This window comes from Tachypleus tridentatus, chromosome 12, assembly GCF_004210375.1.
Source record: "Tachypleus tridentatus isolate NWPU-2018 chromosome 12, ASM421037v1, whole genome shotgun sequence".
NCBI classification, from domain to species: domain Eukaryota; kingdom Metazoa; phylum Arthropoda; class Merostomata; order Xiphosura; family Limulidae; genus Tachypleus; species Tachypleus tridentatus.
In genome coordinates this window covers 27,217,758-27,244,545 of record NC_134836.1, presented here as the reverse complement: position 1 = coordinate 27,244,545, position 26,788 = coordinate 27,217,758, and the positions used below count along the sequence as shown (strand labels likewise).

At 34.9% G+C, this 26,788-nt stretch overlaps 1 long non-coding RNA gene across 2 annotated transcripts in view; it reads right to left on the bottom strand.

Annotated features, from left to right (window-relative positions):
- LOC143235407 (uncharacterized) overlaps nt 1-26,788 on the bottom strand; it is a 262,811-nt gene that overhangs the window by 71,474 nt on the left and 164,549 nt on the right. The window contains exons 5-7 of one of the 2 annotated variants that reach the window (XR_013019166.1): nt 18,254-18,362; nt 10,894-11,017; nt 8,452-9,394 (exon numbers count right to left, since the gene is read on the bottom strand). This is a non-coding gene — a long non-coding RNA (uncharacterized LOC143235407). Of the gene's footprint in view, nt 1-8,451; nt 9,395-10,893; nt 11,018-18,253; nt 18,367-26,788 lie in introns of those variants that run through there. The other variant, XR_013019165.1, reaches the window with a different exon arrangement.

Below are 26,788 nucleotides of genomic sequence, written 5' to 3'. Positions count from 1 at the left end.
CAGTGTGGCTTGTAAGTCCTTACCCATCCATATATCTTATGTATTCAGTGTATCTATGTGTCGTCCCTCATTCTCGCTGCATAATATTATGCGACGCCATGTTCTGTGAGACATTTTCCTCAACATAGCAGGGGTTATTGTTCCAAATGCCACGGTAACAGCTGCCTTCAACTCATCCTTAGTATTATAACGTTGTTTAAACACAATATATGAATGGGTAGAGACTTACAGGCCACCCTATATATTTAAAAAGTAAAAAAAAAAAAAAATTGTTGAAAACCTTATAAAAATAAAATGTAAATTGTTGAAAATATTAGTCAAAACAAAATTTTACCTCATTGAGCGATCAAGAAACAATCGCCTTCTTTATTTCCAATTTGTTTAATGAATAAATAATTTATTACATTTTCCTTGAATACTTTACTGATGCATATGAAAATTGGTTAAGCCTAACACTAAAAAAGTAGACCGTTATAAAGATAAATTTAAATACTATAGTATAATATACATAGATCTAAAATTTAGACCTGAATACTGCTGTTTATATACACCACTGATTAAAATAGGTAATAGAAGCATGTGTTTGGAAAACTACTCTCCAGTCTATTCTAATACTAGATCTAGTGATTTTCAATGTTTCGCCAGCTTTCAGTGATAAAATCACAACTTTTTTTTACTACTCATAAAAAAAGACAATTCAGATCGTACCTTTCGCTATTTTAGTCTAGATAAGCTCATTGTTCCATTATTGAACGAAAATTTTTTCTGAGAAGTGATTTGTATCGGTCAAAAAATAGATCTAAAGATGTTGTTTTTACACATATCTGGTTCGAATATGATAATACACATATTGAAAGATTTGGAAAAGCAACAAAATAAAAAAAGAAAGTAATACCTACAGGGAAGTGTAAGTTTGCTAATTTTTATGAGACAAAAAAAGCTTCCTATTCTCACGTCAAACAACACTACAAAGTTAGCAAGCTTTTTTGTTTGTCGAATTTCGTATAAAGCTACTCCAGGACTATCTGCACTAAACGTCCCTAAGTTAAACTGATAAACAATGAGAAAGACACTATTTAACACCACTGAGCACCAATTCTTGTGCTACTCTTTCACCAACAAAGCGTGAAATTTACCTTCACATTATAACGTTTTCGCGGATGAAATGACAAATACACTGCTGGCCAAAATCTTAAGGCCAATGAACATAAAGAAAAAATATGCATTTGGCGTTGTTAGACTCATCCACTTATTTAAGTTGAGCTTCGAGAGATGAAAATATGAAAAGGGAAAATAAAAATAAAAAAGTTATTTTCGCATTTCATTGGAAATATGTGAACACTATGAAATTAACCTAAATTCTAGCTGGTTAAAGTTTAAGAACATACTGAATTTCAAGTGGTCGGCACACGAAAATTTCCCCGGCGTTGAGCAGGAGGATTCGACGGGTTGTCTGGCAAGACACCAGCCGATCATCGAACCAGATTAAGGCCCTTACAGCTCAAAAACTATAAGACGGCATCCACGAGAGAAAGGCTTTAAAAACCGTAAACGTCTTCAAAGACCACGCCTTCTTTCACACCACGAAACAGCTCGGTTAAACTTTGCTGAGAAGCACCAAACATGGGACGCAGAAAAGTGGAAGAAGGTTTTGTTCTTTCATAAGAAAAATATTAACCTGGATGGTCCAGATGGCTTTCAACGTTACGATAAGGATATCCCATCGGAGACATTTTCTACACGACACAGTGGAAGAGGTTCCATCATGATCTGAGGTGCTTTCTCCTTTAATGGAACAATGGAGCTTCAGGTTATAAAGGGGCGTCAAGTAGCAGCTGGCTGCATTGGCATGTTGAAGAGAGCATCCTTATCAACTGAAGGCCGTCGCTTGTGTGGAAATGACTGGACCTTTCAGCAGGACAACGCTGTAATCTACAATGCTCGCAGGGCAAAGGACTTTTTCATGGCGAATAACATGATTCTTTTGGACCATCCAGCGTGTTCGCCCGAATTGAACCCCATTGAAAATGTTTGGGGGTGGATGGCAAGGGAAGTCTATAGAAATGGACGTCAATTCCAAACAGTGCATGATCTTCGTGAAGCCATCTTCACCACTTGGAATAACATTCCAACCAGCCTTCTGCAAACGCTTATATCGACCATGCCAAAGTGAATGTTTGCAGTTGTTCGCAATGACGGCCGTGCAACTCACTACTGAGACCTCTTGTTGGCCATTTCCTACCCTGTTTAGGATTTCTCTTTGGTGTGGTTTTAAACTTTTGACCAGCTAGTGTTTAGGCTAATTTCATACTGTTCACATTTTTCCTATTAAATGCTAATTTTTTTTTAATTTTTATTTTCTCTTTTCTTATTTTCATCTTTCGAAGTTCTACTCAAATACATGATTGAGTCTAACAACGCAAAATGCATATTTTTTCTTTATGTTCATTGGCCTTAAGATTTTGGTCAGTAGTATATATATTGAGCGAAAAGATTCAAATTTTTGCCTCACAGATTGGATGTAGAGTATTTCTAACTATAAGGCCAATTAATAATATGAAAAAGTTGTTTGGGTAAAGATACAAAAATACGTTAGACCGAAAGAATTCGGTTTTTTTTTTCAATACGAAAAACAAGAAAACATTTTAAAATAGTGGTAAATTTAAATATCAATGTATTAGTGGTGCACGGAATAAAAATAACGAAGTTAATGTGTTATTTTCTCCACAATTGAAGAAAGCAGTCAGCTAAGCCTAAAAATAATTTCAAACAATCGAATACTATGCAAATATTCTAAAATACAACACGATTTAACTTTCCTGTCTTTCCAAGTGGGCCCGGCATAACCAGGTGGGTTAAGGCGTGCGACTCGTAATCTGAGGGTCGCGGGTTCGCATCCCCGTCGCACCAAACATGCTTGCCTTTTCAACCGTGGGAGCGTTATAATGTTACGGTCAATCCCACTATTCGTTGGTAAAAGAGTAGCCCAAGAGTTGGTGGTGAGTGGTGATGACTAGGTGTCTTCCCTCTAGTCTTACACTGCTAAATTATGGACGGTTAGCGCAGATAGCCCTCGAGTAGCTTGGCGCGAAATTCTAAAAAAACAAACAAAGAAACTTTCCAAGTGATTTCCTGTGTTTAATGCACAGGACCAAAATTGCTATTGTTCAGTTAATTAAATAATGATGGCATAAATAGTTTTATACAAACAAGTCTATATGAAAATTTGAACGACGAATGAAACAGACCGTCACCTAGTAATCACTCTTACACTACTTTCGTTAACACTCTTTGCTTGAACTTTCATTGTTGGAACCAACCAACTGAAGGTGCTACTGAGTTCCCCTTGAAGGCCAACAATGTAATTATTATAATTACTGAATACTGTTGTCAACCAGACAATAAGCGAAACAGAAAAAAGCAGCTTATTTTGTTAACCTATTTTCACTAGATGGGCCAATTTGGTCTGTATGTTAGACGGGTTACGTTTTGGAAGAACCTGATTCAGTGATGTGTCTGTGTAGCATTATCAAGATTGAAAATGAAAAGTTTTTTTGTAAAATATTAACTCGATAAACTTATCTCGTCACGGTGCAGTATTATGAGGGTGTGAGTGACTGATTTTAATAACTATAGCACCAAGACGCTGGCATGAATGTTATATGATTTGTATTCAACTGACAGTTCCTTAGAGGTAGATGACACAGTTTTAACTTCAGTAAAGGTCATATTGAAGCGAGATGAGTGAAATAACTTATCTTTTCTATAACTGAGCCAGTGTTGCGGACGTTACTGTAACACCTGTGTGTTTGTGTGGGTGTTTTCTTATAGCAAAGCCGTATCGGGCTATCTGCTGAGCCCACCGAGGGGAATCGAACCCCTGATTTTAGCGTTGTAAATCCGTAGACTTACCGCTGTACAAGCGGAGGACTGTAACACCTTATAATAAAAACAGTGATGAAAATAATTAATAATGTTCGTGGGGAAAGTGAAATGTATTTATTTTTAAAAGCTTTGAATTAAAGACTCAACAAAAAACTGTTTAAAACCATGATATGTATAACTTAATATACAAGTGGAAGCCACTTCATTTTCCCACTATTAGATTATATAATTTAAACAACGCATTAATTTCAATAAGTGTTAAGGCAAATGAAATATCTGTTTGGGTTGATAGAGCACATATTCAGTAACTACATACGACTGGTGACGTTTCTACAATATTGGTCAATAGTATCGTCTTTACAACAACAATAATACATATAATTAGCCATTAACAATAGTTACAGTAACATGAAATTAGTCAATACTGATGTCTCTAAAACAGCTGCAGAATGTATGATTGCTCAGTATTAACGCCTTTGCAGTATTTACTGTTAATGCTGTAAGGGATTTACTGTCATATATTTATTTAAATGCCTACGTTTATTTTAGTTTGATGTGTGTCACTTATATACTTGGATGCGTATTGCTCAAGCCCTTCCTGTTCTCTAAATGGGTGGAGAGAAAGAATCAACAATATAAGTTTTGCGTAAACACTAGCATGTCTTCGAATATTGTTATACGTTCGATAATCTCGCTTCATTGGTAGAAAAACCACCCGAGAGGCAGTTATAGAATATTATTGGTCACTTACAGTCAGTATACTATAAGCCTCGGAAGCTATAATTGTGATTAACGCTTATTAATTTGAAAAAAAACAAAAAAAAACTACAGAATTTGACCAGGAATGTTTATAGATTTTGAACATTACAAACTTCAGCGAATTAACTTCGGACGTTAGTATTTCTACGAGGACATTAAACATCTTCGTCGGTAAAACGTCAGCTTGTAAGCGGTGTGAAGTCCGCTAAGAAACGACAGCTAGCGAGCTTAAGCGAGGTATAACAATATCAACTCAGAATTAATTTGCTCGTTGTGGACCTGGACCATCGATAAAATATTCAGTTCTAGACCAGACAGACGACTCAAAATAGTTTGTAAGTTTCTAAAACTTTTGTATATCAACCAATATCTATAATTAACTTCGGACGTTAGTATTTCTACGAGGGCATTAAACATCTTCGTCGGTAAAACGTCAGCTTGTAAGCGGCGTGAGGCCAGCGAAGAAAAGACAGCTAACGAGCTTAAGCGAGGTGTAACAGTATGAACTCGGAATTAATTTGCTCATCTTGGACCTGGACCATCGATAAAATATTCAGTTCCAGACCAAATAGAAGACTCAGTATAGTTTGTAAGTTTGTAAAACTTGTGTATGTCAACCAATATTTGTAATAACCGTTATTAAATATTGCTACGTTGTTTGTATATCATAAATCTGTTACATATCGAAATTAAAATAACTTTAAAATTAAAATTTTTGGCTATTTGAAACCGTAACACGTAACGTAGGTAACATAATAAATCGGAGACTCTTCCGGAATAAATTATGATAAATATCAATACGATTTGTTTTATATATTTTAGTATTGATGTTTATACAATACTTACAGAACATATGATTGATTAGTATTATGTAGGATATCTGAATATAGTGGCACAAGAACATCGAAACATCTACAATCATTTTAAGGTTGGTTCCTGTTTTTTACTAAATTATTTATTGTGTAATTATTTTAGCATTGCATTTCGTTTGATTGTAAATGTATATATTGCACAATTGCCGTTTTAAATTATTTGGTCGTATGTGATTGGCCTGGTAAAGTTTCATACATACGATCGTACAATAATTGCATATTGTTGGCCTGCTATAATTTGTACCAACGTCTCAATACTTACATATGATTGGTCTGATGAAATTCAGTGCAGACATTACAATAGTTGAATATTGTTCACATAGTATATGAATAGCCTGGTAAAGTTTAATACTGACAAACGTACAATAGTTTTTTTATTGTTGACCTGGTATAAAACGTCGTTGATCACACTAGTCCTTTCAGCCGTAATGGCGTCATAATATTAGAATCAATGCCATTATTCGTTGTTGAAGAGTAACCCAAGAACAGACGATGGACGAGTTTGCTACCTACTGTCCCTCTAATTTATCGAAACTGGGGACAACAAATGCAGATAGTCTTCGATCAGTTTTTGACGAAATTAAAAAATACAAAGAAATTACTAAAGTTAAGGACGAATAGTTCAGCTGCCGCTCAGTAATTCTGCGTAAAGTTCCATAAACGAAAACAAACAATAAAAACATGTCGAAATAGTTATATCTTATTCTGTCTTTTTAAACTTACCCTTTTCCTTTACGTGATATTTACATTTTATACCGTCTTGGGCCGACATGGCCAAGTGTGTTAAGGCTTTCGACTCATAATCCGAGGGTCGCAGGTTCGAATCCCGGTCGCACCAAACATGCTCGCCCTTTCAGCCGTTGGGGCGTCATAATGTTACGGTCAATCCCACTATTAATTGGTAAAAGAGTAGCCCAAGAATCGGTAGTGAGTGGTGATGACTAGCTAGCTGCCTTCCCTTTAGTTTTACACAGCTAAATTATGGACGACTAGCGCAGATAGTCCATCGTGTAGCTTTGCGCGAAATTCAAAAAACAAGAAACAATTATACCGTCTTTTGAAGCTTGTAGTTTGACATTTTGCCTTTTTTATATCTTTCACAAAAAAAACAAAACGGTGAGTGATATATTGTTTTATTATTCCACAGTTCTTCGAAGAACAGCTTTCTTATAAAGACAGATGTGGGAAACAATGTATCTTTCTTGTAAATAACTATTATGTAATTTATTATGCGAAAAGCATGTGCTTTGAGCTTCAGGCTCTGTACTGCTGCTGACAAGTGTCTTCTGGACTAAGTTTCTCGTGATTTTTGGATAACATCCAGAGTTTCTCACAGTTTCTGGATAATTTCCAGAAGTAATTAACATCTTTTATCTCTATCATATTGTAACAATAAATTCAAGGAATTTTCATCCGATTCTAAATCGCAGATGAGGGTGAAGAATTAAGATAAAACAGTTAAGCCTTTGCAAAATTTAGGTTATCTGAAAGTACTGTAGTGATCAGAACTGTTCAAAATGATAACTGAGTGGAGATTAAATTTTGGAATTGGACATCTGAACACAAGAGTATGATTTATACTAGTTTCCTACAAGCTGGAAAGAACTCTGACCTCGAAAATTTCTGTCCTCCAGTAATGAGGCCCGGCATGTCCAGGTGGTTAAGATATTCGACTCATAATCCGAGAATCGCGGATTCGAATACATGTCACACCAAATATGCTCGCCCTTAAAGCCGTGGAGATGTTTTAATGTGACGGTCAATCCCACTATTCATTGGTAAAAAAGTAGCGCAAGAGCTGGCGGTGGGTGGTGATGACTAGCTGCCTGCCCTCTAATCTTACACTGCTAAATTAGGGACGGCTAGCGCAGATAACCCTCGAGTAGCTTTGGGCGAAATTCAAAACAAACCAAACCAAACCTGCAGTAATTAATAACACCCCATTTCTGCCTTAAAGATAATGAATTATTTTCTACACTATATCTATGGATGTATTAAGTTGTACTAAAGTACAGGGGCTGATATTGTCCAGTGGTCAGCATGCCTGAGGATTCATGGTTCGCTACCCGTCATAAGTAACAGTCAGTTCCTACCCGAAAAATAAGGAATTTGTTCCTATCCTGTTTCTGGAAAAGTATTAAACAATACTACAGTACAGGCGTTGTTTAGTGATAAGCACTGAAGATTCAAAATTCGCAGCCCGTTGCTGCAAAAACTCGCTTGCGTTATAAATGTGACTGTTAGATCCCATTATGAAGTTAGACAAGCATAAAACAAAAGTTGGGTGTGGGTGATGTTGACTAGCTACGTTCCCTCTAGACCATCAGTTAAATTTAAGAATGGGTATGCGCAGAAACCTTTTTGTAGCTTTTCGCGAAAATACGAAACACAAAGTAAGCACCAAGATACAACACTATGTTACCAACAAACTTGTAGTTCTTCTACCAATAGGACAGAAGTATTCAAAAAATAACATATTTGGGAAAGTAGGGCGAGCCATTGTACATAATCTGTCCCTAATTTCTGTACGATATAATCACTCATGCAGAACTTTGATGCGGAAAGGGTGTATTAACTACGTTAACTGGGACTGGTGTGTTTTTACAACTAAATAAACCATTGCGATGAATGTGTTACTTAAAAATCACAGGTGAAATGACAGAGATTATGATCGTACCAAAAAAGCAATCGCCTCTATGTAAACACGTATGTATATAAATAAAACTATCATTTCAGTTTGTGGATTTATGTGAGTGTGTGTCATATTAACACTTTGTACAAGGTTTAGTTTTTAAAATATTATAATAATTATGATAATTTGACACAAATATTGTGAGTTGGAATGATTCAATATAACCTTTATTTTGGAATAACAAAACACAATCTTAAACTTGGAAAGAACAAAACAAATTTTAATTTGAAATGACACAACACAAAATTTAAAATATGTTGAACTTGGGCTTAACGTCTTAACTGTTATATCCCAACTGATGGAATAATATATTCTAATTATTATAAGGTAAAACGTAGGTTACATTGATGGCCATGGTGATTTCTAGTTTCAAGCTATTAGTAAGCTACATTGATGGCCATGTTTAGTTTCACTCTGTTAGTTAGCTACTCTGATGGTCAGGTTGTTTTTAGTCTCACTCTATTAGTTAGCTATTTTGATGACCAGATTTGGTTTTTAGTTTCACACTACTAGTTAGCAATTTTTATGGCTAAGTTTAGCTTTAGTTTCACTATAAGTACACAGCTTACTCCGATTATGATTATTACCATATATGGCAAGGGTGTAACAGAAATAGGCATCCCTATGACTTGTTGACGCCAATAAAGGTAGATAAAATATCAAAACAAAATGAAAACCGCGATTTTTTCTCTCTTCTTTATCAACCAGAACAATATGCAAGTGTTTAAAATATTCGAGAGATAAGGTACACAGTTTGTTCTTTCACTCTTTAACCATAACCAGTTCTTGACGAAAAGAGTTTAAAACAACTATCTTAACAAAACTGGTGCAAAGTTTGAGGGATTGTTTATGCCCGTTGTGGTTAAAATTTGCATAGATATCAAATGAGTCGTAACTTCTGCAGATTAGATCAGTAGTTACTGTTCTGCCTGTGAGTATCGAGTTATACGTGAAGGTAATATAACACAATATACGCCTACATTTATACGTGTTGCACTGCCAAAACTTACAAGTCTTTATGGAGAAATCACCAGAAGTTCGCGTTTTCTGTTTGTTTTCAGAGCTACACACTAAAATGTAACAAACCTGCACATTACAGAAACTTCTTTGTAGTGACACATCTCAAACGACGAGTCCAGACTTGCGTTTTGCACGATGGAACGAAACGTAGTAGAGTTAATGTGCACTGTAAAACAAACGTCCCAAGAAAACTATAACAAATAACTGATATTAAAAGTTAACAAACTTTCAATATGCTTTTTTTTTTGAAAAAAATGAATTTTTATTGACTGGTTCACGACCGGTTGCCTCAAAATCGCGCTTCGCAACTTGAGGCAGTGTATGTGCTATATACATATATATATAACAATGATGGTCAAATTACACTATATAGTAAGACAAGCTACTTGAATGGTGAATTCAAAAGAACTAAAAAACTCCATAAATAATGTATACACATCACCATTATAAATGGCGTAACTGTATTTCTTTGGTTTTCTGACCCAAGTTGTGCAGAGGGTAAACTATTAGGGAATGCATTAGGCCTCTGAGTCACGAAATATCTTTCCAATTTTACCTTTGGTGTAAAAGAAAATAAAACTAACACATTTATATAATCAATGGCCAAAGAATTGGGGTTCAGTGCTGTTGATTGGTTGTTTTCTCCCATAGTCTGTCAGTCCAAACTATGAGTCGCCTACGTAAGGATAGCAAGTACGTAAAGTGCAAAAAATATGAAGTAAGCCATTCATTCACTCACTAACTGGCACTGCTGACATTACAAAATTATTTCGTGGAAAGAAGCAAATAAATCGTACACTTTTCTGCAAGTCTCAATCCTCGTGAATTATTATGAAAACGAGGCTGTGGAACGAACAAACTGACTAGCTTTAAGTAAACAAATTTCATTAATTATCTACTGGTGATTTTCACAATTTCGAGAATTCTTTTTTTGTATAAACTAAAGCTGTCAAGCCTTGTTAAAGCTTATAAAGACACACCTAAACCTAACCTGCGGGTAAACTTTGTCAATAATTTTTTTAAATATTTTATTTTAAACACTGCAAGCCCAGTTTACCAAGAAGTCTTTGGATTTCTGACAACAAGAAAGTAAGGAATTGAACAATATCAAAACCACTGATATTATAGATCTTTTTAACAGGCCCCTCATGAGTCAGTGGGGGTAATTTGATTGAAAACAAACAACTACCCAGTCCGGTTCTCCTTAATTTAAACTAATATTTTTGGAATTTTTTAATGCCCAACAAGAAGGAATTTTCCGCACTCTTTTAGCGTTGGGGCTGCGAAAAATGATTTGAAGTGGTAAAGTAACTGAAATCCATCAGTGCATCACGAGCTTAACGGCCAAACACAAAAAATATGCAATTCTTGATGTGACACATACAAATATTTAGAACTGTTTAGAACCACCTTGATAGCTATTGTGCACCAAGCCCAGTACAATATTATAACTGTAGCTGCTTTCAAAGTGTTTCTGTCTGCTTATCTTACTGCTGACTATTGTGATGCTTTGACCTTCCCTACCGAATCATAGGTGAAATTGTTCATATCTCATTTGAAAGCTAAAAATAAAAATGTAATAGCAAAAGCATAAAAGGTTGGTAGTTGTTTAATTAATGATGCTAAGAATGTGGTTTTATTGATATATATACTGAATTTACTTACAGTTCGCAATATTTTCCGTAAGAAGGGGTTACGAAATTTTCCAAAGAACACCGTCCCAACAATTAAACACGGACTTGGCTTGATTATGCTATGGGGTTCCTTCAGTTCTTCTGGTGTAGGCAGCCTTCACCGCGTCAACAGAATCATGAAAAAAGAACAGTACGTTGATATATTAGGCACTTATATCAAGAATGATGCTCGGAACTTGCGAGCAACAGAATCATGAAAAAAGAAGAGTACGTTGATATATTAGGCACTTATATCAAGAATGATGCTCGGAACTTGCGGCTTGGGCGTCGTTGGATTTTTCACCACGACAATGACCCAAAACACACATCAAAATATGTGCAATCCTGGTTGCAGAGGAACCATATAAGCGTTCTGGAGTGGCCATCACAGTCACACGATCTCAACCCAATTGAAAACGTTTGGCATGAGTTGAAGACCAGGGTTCATCAGCGTCATCCGAAAAACTTGTAAGATTTGGAAGCCTTCTGTAAAGAAGAATGGAAGAAAATACCTGTCGCGTACTGTCAAACAATCATAGAGAGCTATGAGAAGAGATTGCGCCAAGTAATTCACCTGAAAGGCTACACAACTGACCATTAAAGTAGACGCACGAACACTTTCTGTCCCTCCTATGTTTGGTTATTTGTTTATAAAAAGTTTATTTGTCGTTCAATTTACATAAAATTTATGTAGATATGTGTTAGTATAATGTTTATAATATACTTTACTTTCATTATCCTAATCGTGATACTCTTTAAGTTACGAGGAAAAAACTACTCACGACGCAGGGGTACGAACACTTTCTGTCGTAACTGTATAGCAGGTAGACCTTAGTGCTCGCTAGTAGGCTCGGTATGACCAGGTGATTAAGGCACTCCATTCGTAATCTGAGGGTCGCGGGTTCGAATCCCCCTCGCACCAAACATGCTCGCCCTTTCAACCGTAGGGGCGTTATAATGTGACGGTCAATCCTACTATTCGTTGGTAAAAGAGTAGCCCAATAGTTTGCGGTAGATAGTGATGACTAGCTGCCTTCCCTCTAGTCTTACACTGATAAGTTAGGAACGGCTAGCGCAGATAGTCCTCGTGTGGCTTTGCGCGAAAATTCATAAATAAACAAACAAACTTACTAGCTAGTATGGAGACATGAGGATGATATAATTCACTTAAACATTTTTCAATTAGCAAACGAAAAGTTGTCCCAAAGACATACGCTCAAAATCACCCTTTTTTAGGAGGTTTCAGATTGAATTTACTTTTAATATTCAATAGTATAAAGACACTTCTTGGCTCCTGAGGAGCATGTTCTACAAAAAAACTCACTGCGGATTATCCTATGCGTAAATACAGGAAATACAACAGCTCAAGTTAGAAGAAACGGTTTTATAATTTGTTGTTTCGTGATACGTTTACATAAATATTAAGCTGTATCTACAAATATCAAACAAGTGAAGTTGCACCAGTTTATGAAGCATCAATTTTAGAAAACGTAAACAAAGAAACAAGATTAAAAACATTATACGAACAGATAAAAAACATGTTGAACAAATTATAAGAACAGATTAAAAACATGTTGAACAAATTATACGAACAGATAAAAAACATGTTGAACAAATTATACGAACAGATAAAAAACATGTTGAACAAATTATAAGAACAGATTAAAAACATGTTGAACAAATTATACGAACAGATAAAAACATGTTTAACAAATTATACGAACAGATAAAAAACATGTTGAACAAATTATAAGAACAGATTAAAAACATGTTGAACAAATTATACGAACAGATAAAAAACATGTTGAACAAATTATAAGAACAGATTAAAAACATGTTGAACAAATTATAAGAACAGATTAAAAACATGTTGAACAAATTATACGAACAGATAACGAACACGTTGATCAAATTATACGAACAGATAACGAACAGGTTCATCAAATTATAGGAAAATAAAGAACACATTGAATAAACTATACCAACAGATAAAAAAACACAATTGATAGATTTAACAATGAATAAATAATGAACATGTCGATAAGATCATACGAAGAGATAAAGAACACGTTGACAAGATTATAAAAGTAAATAAATTCACTACATAAATAAACAACCTATAATAGCAGACAGTAAATTATATAAAGCATCATTCTATACAATAACATATAGTGCACCACATAATACAACATCCAGAACAATAACCAACAGCATTCTACATAAAACAACACCATATAGAATAGCACATGTCACACTAGATAAAGCAACACTCTATACAATAACAGACAGTAAAATATAAAAAAGTAAATCATATACAATAATATATAATAATGTATATAAAGCAACACCTATACAATAGCGTGCAGTAGAATTCGTAAAGCAATATTCTATACCCTATAATTGTAGTAAAAACACAGAATGCAATGATAGCATGTTGTAAATTACATAAAGCAACATCGTGTACATTAATATATATTACACTACATAAAAAAGCAACCTAAAGAATAAGATATAGTACACTACATAATACAACATACTGAAAAATGACATATTGTATCCTACCTAAAGCAACACCTTATACAATAACATACAGTACACCAAATAGTGCAACATTAAGAACAATAACATTTAGTACACTGCATAAAGCAACACTATATAATATCATATAGTACACTACATAACACAAAATTTTATACAATAGAATATAGAACACTATCTAATGCAACACACTAAAAAGTAACATGTTGTATAGTACAGTTTATAAAGCAGCAACCAATAGAATAACATACAGCAAACTACATAAAGCTGTAAAATAACACTACACAGTACACTATATAAGGTAAACACCCTTATACAATAACATATAATACACTATACAAAGCAGCACCTATACAATAACATATAATAGACTACTTAAAACGACATGTTATAAAATAACATATAATACACCAGATAAAGAGACACCATATATAATGACACAAAACAACCTATACAATAAGATATAATAAACTATATAAAGCAGCAACTTATGCAATATTGTATAATACAGTACACAAAACAAAACCTATATAATAACATATAATACACTATATTGGGCAGAAATATATAAAATAACATATAGCAAACTACATAAAGCAAAAACCTAAACAATAACATATAATAATTACACTGCAAAAAGTAACAACCTATATAATAACATACAGCTCGCTATATCAAGAGACAATCTGTATAATAACATAATACACTACACAAAGCAACACCTATAAAGCAAACGCCATATAATGCAACATCCTGAAGAATAACATATCGTATGCTACATAAATCAACACCTTATACAATAACATACAGTACACTACATAAATAAACACCTATATAATAACATATAGTACACAATCGACATAAAGAAGCAACCAATATAATAACTAGTAAAAACAATACTAAACTGTAACATATATAATACAGCTTTAATAGAAAGTTATAGAACTGAAATTATGGAATATATACACTTAATATATTATTGGAAGACAGTTACATAGACAAGAGTGAACTAAAAATGAAAGCTTTCCTAAAGTTATGCAACAAACGTCAAGAATATAAAGATGAACCGGGGACTTTGTTATTTTAAAGGGGTCTCCTCACCAGTTTCTTCTTCATAGCCTGAAATAGAATAAAAGTCGTGTTTCGCCACCTTTACGTAATCGTTGACAGATTTAGACTGTTTGTAAACATGCGCTGTACATGGCTGTTTTATTTCACTTACTTTTAAAGCAGGTTCAATTTAATTGTAACCAACGAAGTTTTACAACGTTCCGTTTATTATTGCGTCAACGAGAATTACTGCTTACATTTTGCGTGCCCCTCAGTAGCTCAGCGGTATGTCTGCGGACTTACAACGCTAAAACGGGTTTCGATACCATTGGTGGGCAGAGTACAGATAGCCCATTGTGTAGCTTTGTGCTTAATTCAAAACAACAACGTTTTGCGTATCTTTTCGCTGTTCTTGTTTTTTGGGTTTTTTTTTTGCTTTTTCATTGGAAGTTAATGTGCTTTTCCCTTTTGTTATATATGTATGTATAGGTAGCTATGTACATATACACGTAAAGCGACACCCCATATACTAATGTGTAATAAATATGGACAGATAGATGAAAGTGCAACTATCGAAGAACTCGTTTATAGGTTTGTATATATAAATATAAGTTGTTTTTTTTTGTTTTTCTGGTATTATCCGCACTTGCGACAAATTGGCTGAACCAGTGTTGATGAAACTTAGAAGGTGGACTCAAATAGATCCCTCGAAACTCCAGTTGAAATCGATAATCCATCGAATCAGTGGTTCGACTTTTGCAGCTATTTCAATTTTTCTTACTTCATTGCCACTAAACAAAAACGGCAATAAAAAAATATACGTAAAACTGACGCTTAACGAAAGTGACATTTGATCAGACGAATAATTCGTGACTCACGGCTCAAAATGGTAGAATAGTTGGCTCGTGTCCCCATTTATAGCATTATGTTTTGAGCCCGGCATTACTGGCTATCTTCGTTGTTATCGAAATATAGACATGAATTCATAAACATTGAATTCAGTTTATAATCGTGTACAGATGTATATATCTATAAAAAGATGAATAGGAAAAGTAATTTTGTTAAGAATCAGTAATATGTTAAGGCTAGCGTCACTCGATTGTTTTAAATAATAATAAAAAAAACTTACTTCGTAGGCTTTCAGCACAAGCGTTCCTTTGAATCACATAATTTAGGCTTCCTAATGATAGTTTTCACTGTCATACGTAGATGGCGCCTCATTTCATGGAATTATTACTTAATTTTTCTGAGAACTATACAGAAACACTTTCATGTACAATTTGTGTATTAAATATTAAGTCAGTAAATATCACAACAGCCCCCAAATATTAGTAATATCCGGATTCTTACAAATCTTTCACATTTAATTCTTTTTGGTTTTTATTTTGCCTCTTACAACACTTAGAGTACAGATGTAAGAAAGACATACTGATGAAATCACTCATTTTTTATGTAAAATATACAGGAAACCCCAGATATAATTAGTAATCTTCATGGTAAAATTGGTCACCTTTTCATGTAATGCTTTCGTATGCCTCATAATTGTAATAGGAACCATGAAACAAAACAAAAAATAAAATTAATTTGCCTACCAATAATTTGTCACCCAAATATTTTAAACAAATATGCTTTAAAATATTATATAGGTTCGAATAAGCTCCATTTTTAATTCTTGGGTTAATATGAGTGATTCGAATTATTCTTGTTCCTATAGTAGTAGCTGTTGTTGTTGTTCTTGTTGTAGTAGTACTAGTAGTTGTTGTTTTTGTAATACTACTAGTAGTAGATGTTGTTGTAACTATTGGTGTTCTTGTTGTAGCTGTTGTTGTTCTTATCGTAGAAGGAGTTGTTTTTCTTGTTTTTGTAGTGCTAGTAGCTGTTGTTGTCCTTGTTTTTGTAGTACTACTAGTAGTAGCTGTTGTTGTAACTATTGGTGTTCTTGTTGTAGCTGTTGTTGTTCTTGTCGTAGTAGGAGTTGTTTTTCTTGTTTTTGTAGTAGTAGTATTAGTTCTTGTTTTTGTTGTATTAGTATAGGTGTTGTAGTAGCTAGTTTTGTTGTTGTTATAGGAGGAGTTGTTCTTGTTTTGTAGTGCTAATAGTAGTAGTTGTAGCTATTGTTGTTCGTGTTGTAGTAGGAGTTGTCGTTCTTGTTGTAGTAGTACTAGTAGTTGTTGTTTTTGTAATACTACTAGTAGTAGATGTTGTTTTTGTAATACTACTAGTAGTAGATGTTGTTGTAACTATTGGTGTTCTTGTTGTAGCTGTTGTTGTTCTTATCGTAGAAGGAGTTGTTTTTCTTGTTTTTGTAGTGCTAGTAGCTGTTGTTGTCCTTGTTTTTGTAGTACTACTAGTAGTAGCTGTTGTTGTAACTACTGGTGTTCTTGTTGTAGCTGTTGTTGTTCTTGTCGTAGTAGGAGTTGTTTTTCTTGTTTTTGTAGTAGTAGTATTAGTTCTTGTTCTTGTTTTTGTTGTATTAGTATAGGTGTTGTAGTAGCTAGTTTTGTTGTATTAGTATAGGTGTTGTAGTAGCTAGTTTTGTTGTTGTTATAGGAGGAGTTGTTCTTGTTTTGTAGTGCTAATAGTAGTAGTTGTTGTAGCTATTGTTGTTCGTGTTGTAGTAGGAGTTGTTGTTCTTGTTTTTGTAGTACTAGTTCTAGTTGTTGTTGCACGTGTTGTTGTTCTTGTCGTAGTAGGAATTGTTCTTGTTTTTGTACTACTAGTACAAGTGTTGTAGTAGCTATTTTTATTCTTGTTGTAGTAGGAGTTGTTGTTCTTGTTTTTGTAGTACTAGTTCTAGTTGTTGTTGTTCTTGTTTTTATAGTACTAGTAGTAGTGGTTGTTGTTGTAGTAGTTGTTATTGTTTTTTCTTGTTGTAATACTAGTAGCTGTTATTTTTTGTATTAATACCTATTGTTGTTCTTGTTGTAATAATACCAGTAGTTGTTGTTGTTCTTGTTGTAATAATACCAGTAGTTGTTGTTGTTCTTCTTGTAGAAGTACTAATAGTAGTAGTTATTGCTGCTATTGTTATAGTTATAGTTGCTGTGTCTTTGTTGTTCGTTCTGTAGTAGTTGTAGTTGTTCTTATCGTAGTTGTTGTCTTTGTTGTTCATTCTGTTGTAGTTGTAGTTGTCACTGTAGCAGGTTTTGTTGTAGAAGTTTATTCTGAATATTAATTAACAAAACTAGGTCACTGTAAAAATTTCCTTTGAGGACTGAGGAAGGAGGAGGATACGTAGTGATTTATGTGAAAAGGTAAGGGTAGGGGGCAACCGGTAACATCAGACCCACGAAGTAAGTGTCGCATTTCTTCTGTTGATAAAGCGACACCTGTTCTAACACCTTAATAGATCACAAACTGTTCTCAATGGTACCCTTAAACAAAGGAACAATGCAGCTTTCTTTGCTATTAACATTACTATAATACCTGCACTTCTAACCCGCTTAACCCAGGAATGTATCATCCTAGATATGAGTAAAGTAATGTCATGCTGAGGTTAATATTTTAATCTATTAATGTACAGATTATCCATCCACTCCCTAGTAACTCTCATTATGATTATTTTAGAAATAAAGAAATAAGGAGGACAAACCTAATGTCTCATTATCGTGAGAAAGGGAGATCTCCTCAGAAAATGGACCATAGAGAAGTTTGTCATGTAAAAAAGCACACTTTTTAACACCTATCTCAGAGTATGAAAACAGAATGCCAAAATACGATAACTAACTCTATATAGAAAAAATTATTAAATAAAAAAATATTACCGTTTTTACTTCCAACTTCTTAGCTATATCCTTCAAGTTGAAAGTATTTGTCTTGTAGCCTTGAAGACAGATAGGTGACAGTATGGAGAGTGAATGCAGCTGTTCTGGCCTTTCTTAAAAGAAACAAACTGTTTTGTGACGAGCATAGTTGAACAAAAATATCAATCAATTTACAAAGTGTGTCGATAAATATGGACTAGAAGCAAAAATACGCACATAAATAAAAATATGTAAGTTAAATGCACGAAGAATGGATAATCGTGCAAGTCCTCACGGTTGTTGGAATACAACTTATTTGTTTACAAATATGTAAACCATATTTGAAAGCATGACTTACTCGAAATTCTCACAAAGAGACAGTTCTTAAAATAATAAGGTTATCTTATTAATTATGGACTTGTCGAAAATATTCTTTACCACGTTACAAACTGTAAAAAAAACAACAACACACAAACGGATCCACTCAGTGTAAATGACGTCACTTATGACAGATGAACAGATGAAGTAAAAGGTAGCGCTGTATGTTATGATCGAAGGACTCTCTCCTAATTCGACCGATAGCAAATATTAGTTCGAAAGGTGCTAAAAGTTTTAAAACCATGTGAAATGTTTTTATAATTCGATTACTTATACATGAGAGCAAACAGTGCGACCCTTGTGCAAATTTTTCTGTATTGTAGTCTTTAATACTACTGAGCTGAATAAAATGACGTCAAGATGTGTCTGTGATCCTAACATTTCTATAACGATTTGGTTTGTTTTGACCTTCGCACAAAACTGCACACTAGCCGTTTCTAATTTAACGGTGTAAGACTAAAAGGAAGGCAGCTAATCATCACCTCCAACTCTTGGGCTACTCTTTTACCAACGAATAGTGGGATTGACCGTCACATTATATCGCCCCCACGGCAGAAAGGGCGAGCATGTTGGATGTGCCGGTGATTCGAACCCGCGACCCTCAAATTACGAGTCATGTGTCTTAACCATCTGGCTATGCCGGACCACGAGGCCTGGCATGGCCTAGCGCGTTAAGGCGTGCACTTCGTAATCTGAGGGTCGCGAGTTCGCGCCCGAGTCGCGCCAAACATGCTCGCCCTCCCAGCCGTGGGGGCGTTATAATGTACGGTCAATCCCACTATTCGTTGGTAAAAGAGTAGCCCAAGAGTTGGCGGTGGGTGGTGATGACTAGCTGCCTTCCCTCTGGTCTTACACTGCTAAATTAGGGACGGCTAGCACAGATAGCCCTCGAGTAGCTTTGTGCGAAATTCCAAAACAAACAATGCCGGACCTCTATAATGAACTGCATTTGTGTACAAAGCAGTTGACGAGGTGAGGGATGGAGTGGGGAGTGGAATTTTACTATTTTGGCCCACGATTATCTTGTTTCATTATTATCATTATTAATAAGTCCACTTTTGAAATCGTATGAGAAAAAGAAACGATAATTTGCTAATGTTGAATATACTGCAACGAATGGATACTACATGGTTAACATAGCTACTATCATCACAAATGACACTGCTACCATACCAACGCTATTTATATTCGTCATTTTAGAGACAAGTTCTTGTGATATACAACGTTTTGTGTGTTGTACACCCAGTTGACCGGACGAGTTCTGGTAGTAGACAAAAGGCCTTGAGGGCAGTGGCGACACAGAGGGTCAGCAGAGAAATTTATGGTTAAGATGATTATTCTCAATCTTATTGTGATGCAAAACTACGCAAATTATCGAATAATAGGTTGATTGTTGCTACCCTATACGTTATGTACCAGAATATTCGATTCCTTATAAATACCTGATATAAATAGCATTTATATAAGGAAACAAGACCACTGAGGCCATTCCTTAACCATCCAAAAGCAAATTGAACGTAGCTAACTTATCTCCCCAAAACGTACAAAATCATTGAAGCTAATAGTTGCAACAACAAAAATAGCTAGGCTTTCAAAGCTCTAACTCCCCTTCTCCCACGATCAACTTCGTACTTCTATCCTATTTATTCAAAGAGGCAATAACCCAGAATTTTCCTTACTCTATCCTAAGCCACCCAGTGGCTCAGCAGCAAGTCTACGGGCTTACAACTCTAAAAATAGGGTTTCGATACTAAAGATAGATAGAGCACAGACAGCCCATTTTTTACGTCTTGGTATGAGCTGGTGATTTGAGCGCTTGACTCGTAATCTGGAAGTTTCACCGTTCATGATCTCCCTTTCAACCATGAGGGCATTATAATATGACAGTTAATCCAACTATTCATTCGTAAAGAGTAGCCCAAATGTTGGCGATGGGTGATGTTGACTAGCTTCCTTCCCTCTAGACTACCTTTCATAAAACAAGGACAGCTAGCCCAGACAGTTTTCGAGTAGCTTTGTGTAAAATTCAACAAACTAAAAGTTTCTTTATCTGCATGAAGTAACTGGCTCTATTTCTTTGTTTTATTTCTCAAATCTGCTTTTATATTTAACCCATTCGCTACCAGACACAGTAACTGAGACAACTGAGAAAATTTATAATTCATCATTTTTTTAAAAATTTACATATATTACATAAAGGCTTTGCCTTTGACTTATTTCGTTTGTGGTGGAGCATCCTTCCATTGGCTGATACGTGTCAGTCCCTGTCGTGGTGAGACAATACAAAACGAAGAAACCAGTGCTTGTTGTGAGCTGAGAATCTCGTTTCAGGACAGTTATATTTGGTTCTCAGTGTGTGTGTATGTGTAGCTCTACAGAAATTCTTCTCGAGAGGAAAGCTGAAGTCCTAGACATTACTCCATAATGTTCTTATCTTCTCTAATCTCTTGTTGTCATCGAACCTATTCTATATTCTCCAGTTAGTTCAGTTTACTTGAATATACCATGCTACAAGCAATATACAAAAACACGCCCATATGTTTCCATAGAAGTAGCGGGCGTATTAGTTATGGCAATCAACGGGCTAAGACCTAACACGATGAAATAGAATTTTTAAATTTATATTCAATCGCTTGTTTCAGAGGGCGCTGTCAAACAGAAGTTAACCATTTTGCTCCATTAAAGCGTATTTATCATTGTAATAGTTCTATAATGCTTTATATACGTTATGTTTACGTACTTTACCTACGTGTACGTTAACATTTTATTGATACACATGTACACTTTGATATTATTGTATCTTAACTTATATATTCAAGGCAACTGGCGACAGTCGTAAAACACTGTGAGTGTTATCTGTGAACACAGACTAAATAAAAACTTGAGTAATGCTCAAGTGTAAGTCGATCCAACCAGCGAAGATCATGGGAGGATGATTCGTATGAGTAACTGATCTTTAGTGAGTGAGCTTCTAATACAACAGCAGTCTAAGTAAAACTCGTATTTTAGAATAAATCATACTCGCGTGGTTAAAATACAAGCGGAAAACCAACTCCATCTCCGAGCTCTAAAGGAATTCTGTACTTAAAACGATTATGGGTCATTTCATGCCAACTCACCTAGGGCTCCTCAGTTCATGTCATAGGTTTTCTTGAGAAAACTTTAAGCAAAAACTTCGTTTGAATTATTCAGCCATGCAGTACAGCTTTAGGATTTTTCATGGCTGAATAAATCAAAATGAAGTTTCAGCTTAAAGTTTTTCAAGAAAATCAATGACATGAACAGGGAAAAGTTCTTTTTTCTAAATGAGTTGGCATGGAATGACCATTATATCTTAATTCTGTTCCTGTTTAAGGTCATTCAGTGTTTTTTTACGGACATACTGTGTATCACTTATGATACCCAGGCATTATGTCCCATGAATCACATGTAATGCATAGATGAGAGATTGGTTAAAGGTTAAAAATTTTTTGTTGTAGGAGGTTTAACTTTCACTAGAGACACATTTAGAATAGGTTTCATTCACAAAAGATTGTACATGGTTTTTAAAGGCAATTTAACAAAAAAAATCTGAGAATATGGTTTGGGTTATTCCCAATAAACATATTAGACTTATTCTTAAATAAAGTATAACATTTTATGAACATTCGTTCACTGCCACGTCTTTTTATTCAGATAAGTAACACCCTTTTAATGAGATAGAAAGCAAAATGTTGATAGTCAATGAGAAAAGCAACTAAGATTTACAGTGATGTGAAGTTTCAAAACACCCTACACTGAAAATCAAACTTTCCTACATAAAACTCGTGGGTTCTCACTTTTCTTCTGATGAACCTCAGTTTTCGTTGATCAAGTTGGGGAGTCCCGTCATAGCACGTTTGTCAGAGCGCAGTCCAAGAAGTGTGAACTAATTTTAATAATTTCAAATATGAATTTTTCTTTGTAATTACCCACCAGGTGATATCCTCGCTCAAGTGGGTCAGGGTTAGATTTATGGACTTTCTTGCTAGGATCCAGGGTTCGATTCTCCACAGTTGAGAGAGCTCATATAGACCATTGTAAAACTTTGGGTTAAATAAAACAACTAATATAATATATATGCAAAAAACGGCTCGTTTGGGTTGAAAATATTTTCTCAACCCAAACGAGCCGAATTTATAATATATATTTCTCTAAAAGTGGGTTTTCTCGACATCACTGATAACTAATATAATATAAAAACACTGTAGTGAGTGCGTTTTGAAGTACACTTTGAAATGTTTCAGGTTCAATTATTAAATACTACAGTGTATATCTTTTTAAAAAGTTGTCCTGAGTGTCCTTAAATTAACGGACTTACAGAAATATATAAAATTACCATAGAAACATTAGTTGATAACGAATGTTGACGAATATATTTAGTCTTCAAAACTCCCCTAACATTAAACAACAGCAAACAACAACTGAAACTTATTGTAAAATAGAACAAATAAAATAGCTTAACAATCTTTATTGAGCATGTTAGGACATGAACACGTGGTAAGGCACTGTCTAAGTTTGGTGTGTTAGCATCTTCAAGGATGCCCACCAGTTTAACGACCTGTGTATGTGATATAACAAAGTATGGGTTCTGACTAAGGGTCTGTTGATGTTCTAAACCGGAAATGCTTGCTACTGTGGCCGGAAACGACCTATCTGCCCCTTCTCCCTGGACTGAGCGGTTATTACAAGTTAGTACAACATCAACACAAAATTTTACTGTACCCAGTCTCGAATATCTTTGCAATGTTTAACTTTATATGTATTTAAACATATGACAAGTTTTTAATATACCAAGGATCGAATATGTGTTTCTGAATGTTTAATTTTATGTGGGTTTCAACACAAGACAAACACGTTTTTACCGTACCAAGGCTCAAATGTGTACATATTATTATTTAATCTTATATGCGTTTAAACTTAAGACAAGTTTTTACTGTACTCAAACTCGAATTTATGTACATGAATATTTAATTGTATGTGTATTTCAATCGAGTTTTCACAGTAACTAAGCTTAAACGTGTATGTGAAAATGTTTGATTTTATTTCTGTTTAAACATACAAGTAACTTTATTGTACACAGGCTCGAATATGTGTGCTTCAATGTTTAATTTCACATGTGTTAGAAAACACGAGACAATGAAGTTTTTTACTGTGTCCAGACTTGAATTTGGGTATTTGAATATTTAATGTTACGTATGTTTAAACTTAAGACAAGTTTTTACTGTATCCACGCTTAAGTGTGTATGACTGAATTTTAATGTTGTTTGTTTAAAGACAAGACAACTTATTACTGTACACAGGCATGAATGTGTATGTCTGAATATTTAATTTTAAGAGTGTTTAAACACAAGATAAATACTGTGTGTGTGTGTGAATATTTAATTTTATGGGTGTTTAAAAACAAGACGAAGGAGCTTTTATGTTAATTTCTTTATAATTCATAATGTATTAGTTAACGAGTCAATAATGACTCAACGTAGTAAGGTTAATAACTCGACTTTAATCTATATATTTATATATACGATTTAGAGTATTAGGCTTAATAACTAAAGTTTACATGATTCAAGTAAACACGATCTCTCCAAATTTATATCTGTTTGGTTTTTTAACTGTTCCCTGGAATTATGGATTCCTGACAAGTAATTTCCTCACAAACCCATAGATGTATTCCTCCCAAAGTTTGGATAATATAATATTTAGCCTGTCAACCTTTATTGTTACTATTCAGATGTCTGTTACGTCAGAAGATACGAACAACGGAAAGCCTTAGAGACAATTTTTTTAATGTTTTTATAAACAACGTTCAATAGGTAATCGTGGTAACGCATTAAACACACAAACAACTATTGTCAGCATTTCTTACTCTATTGTAAATAATAATAGCCCTCTGGTGGTATCTATATAAAACACCACTAAAGTCGTGTATGCTGCATGGCATGTAAAACCGATATTGAATTAAATAATGGAAAATTTATCCCTCCTTCCCTTAACTACCCTCCCCCAATTGGCTCAGTGGTAACCTTGTAGTTATATGACGTTAAAAATCGGATTTCGATACCAGTAGTGCACATATCCCATTGTGAAGTTTTGCGCACCACTACAAATAAACGAACAAAGCCAAGCGGATCATTTGCCACAGTTTATAAATTTCGTAACACGTTACGTTAATGAAAGAATTGAACCTTTTTCAGCAGAAGACACACCAACAACGATAACAACGCAAATATTTTGTCTTCTTACTTTAGCAGTTTCATGCCAAATTAATTAACTAAAAGGTCCTAGTCATCCTGTCCCGTTTAAGTAATAGAGAAGCCAAGAAAGCATTTTAATTAGTTAATGTCGTTAATACGCGCATAATTCAGGTCAGCTTTAATTGTGTTGCACATTTATTTGTAGAATATCGTTGAGGTATTTTCGTGGCAGTGGTTGACCACCTCTAAGGTCAAAGAATGTGTGCTACTGCACTGAGTGCACATTGGTTAATCCAGGTAAGGCTAAAACACAATTACTCACTTCGAAATAATATATAATTTGGTAACTTAATTTTCAGTTAAAAGGATTTTAATCATTTGTTTGTTTGTTTTGAATTTCACGCAAAGCTACACCAGGGCTATCTGCGCTAGTAGTCCCTAGTTTAGTAGTGAAAGACTAGAGGGAAGGCAGCTAGTCATCACCACCTACCGCCAATTGTTGGACTACTCTTTTACCAACGAACAGTGGGATTGACCATAACATTATAACGCCCCCACGGCTAAAAGGGGTGAACATGTTTGGTGTTACAAGGATTCGAACCCGAGAAGAGTCGAGCTCCCTAACCACCTGAGTATGCCGGCCGAGGAATTTAATGGGAAAGCATTCACACACATTATTGGCCAATAGCTAATATTGTGCTAACTATTATTAGATCACGTGACATGCATACACGTATTTAATACAGTAAACAATAAATGTTCTTGTATATAGTTTCGATGAAATAGAAAAAAACCGCAGTAGTGAGCTTGAGACCTTACAACACTGCATTTAGGATTCAATACCTTCGGTGGCGCGAAATATAGATAGTTCAGTGTTCACTTTAAAACAAAACATTTTAAACCTCTATCAAACGTAACCCCAGGTAGGTCGTCTTAAGCTGACCTGATAGTTTCAGCGGAATTTTCACAAATGGACACTGACAAGCAGAAATAAGTATATTATAATATTGTAATTTATTATCACTGTGTGCCTACAATAAATTATGTTATTGGCTGTAAGTATATGTTATCACAGTACTGACAATTGTGTCATGACATGGAAAACAGCAGGTCTCCAAATATGACCATTTGGGGATTGAACTGATAGCAAATATTGCCGCCAGAGGGTTAGAAGCTGAGATGGAAGCGAAGATAATCAACCTCACAGCGGGACTTTCCTTTCCCCCTTCTCTGTCCTACCTTCCTCGATGCTTGCCTGCTTCTTGTTAAGTTCTATATTTCTTACTTTAATGTAAAATAAAGGCAGTTTCAAATGCATATACAGACAATATAACGTGAGTTAAACTGGCTTTGTTTATGACAGAGAAAATATAAACATGGGAAAAAACACTAATAATGTTATGTTAATTTTTATAATGCCAGAGCTCTCCTACTCAACACTATTTCACAATACCAACTGTTTGGTTTTGTTGTTTTATTACACAGATGTTATTTTCTTTCTTTAGGTTTCAATCAATACTGCTGAAGTGGCCTAGCGGTTAGTGTGACAAACTGTAGATGAAAGAATCCATGGTTCGCGTCTCTTTGCAGTAAAATCACACTCCACACTTTGGGGTCATATATGCGCGTTCTAAGAATGATGATCAACTGCAATTAACAAACCCAAATATAAAAGTTTTAACAAAAATAGGGACTCCATGGCCAGGTGGTTAGGGTTCTCGATTTGTAATCTGAGGGTCGCTGGTTCAAATCCCCGTCACATCAAACATGCTCGCCCTTTCAGCTGTTGGGGATTAAAACGTGTCTGTCAGTCCCACTATTCGTTAGTAAAAGAGCAGCTCTAGAGTTGGCGATGAATGGTGGTAACTAGTTGCTTTTCTTCTAGTCTTACATTGCTGAATTAGGGAAACGCAGACAGCCCTCGTGTAGCTTTGCGCGAAATTAAAAAAACAAGGACTTCGCTTTT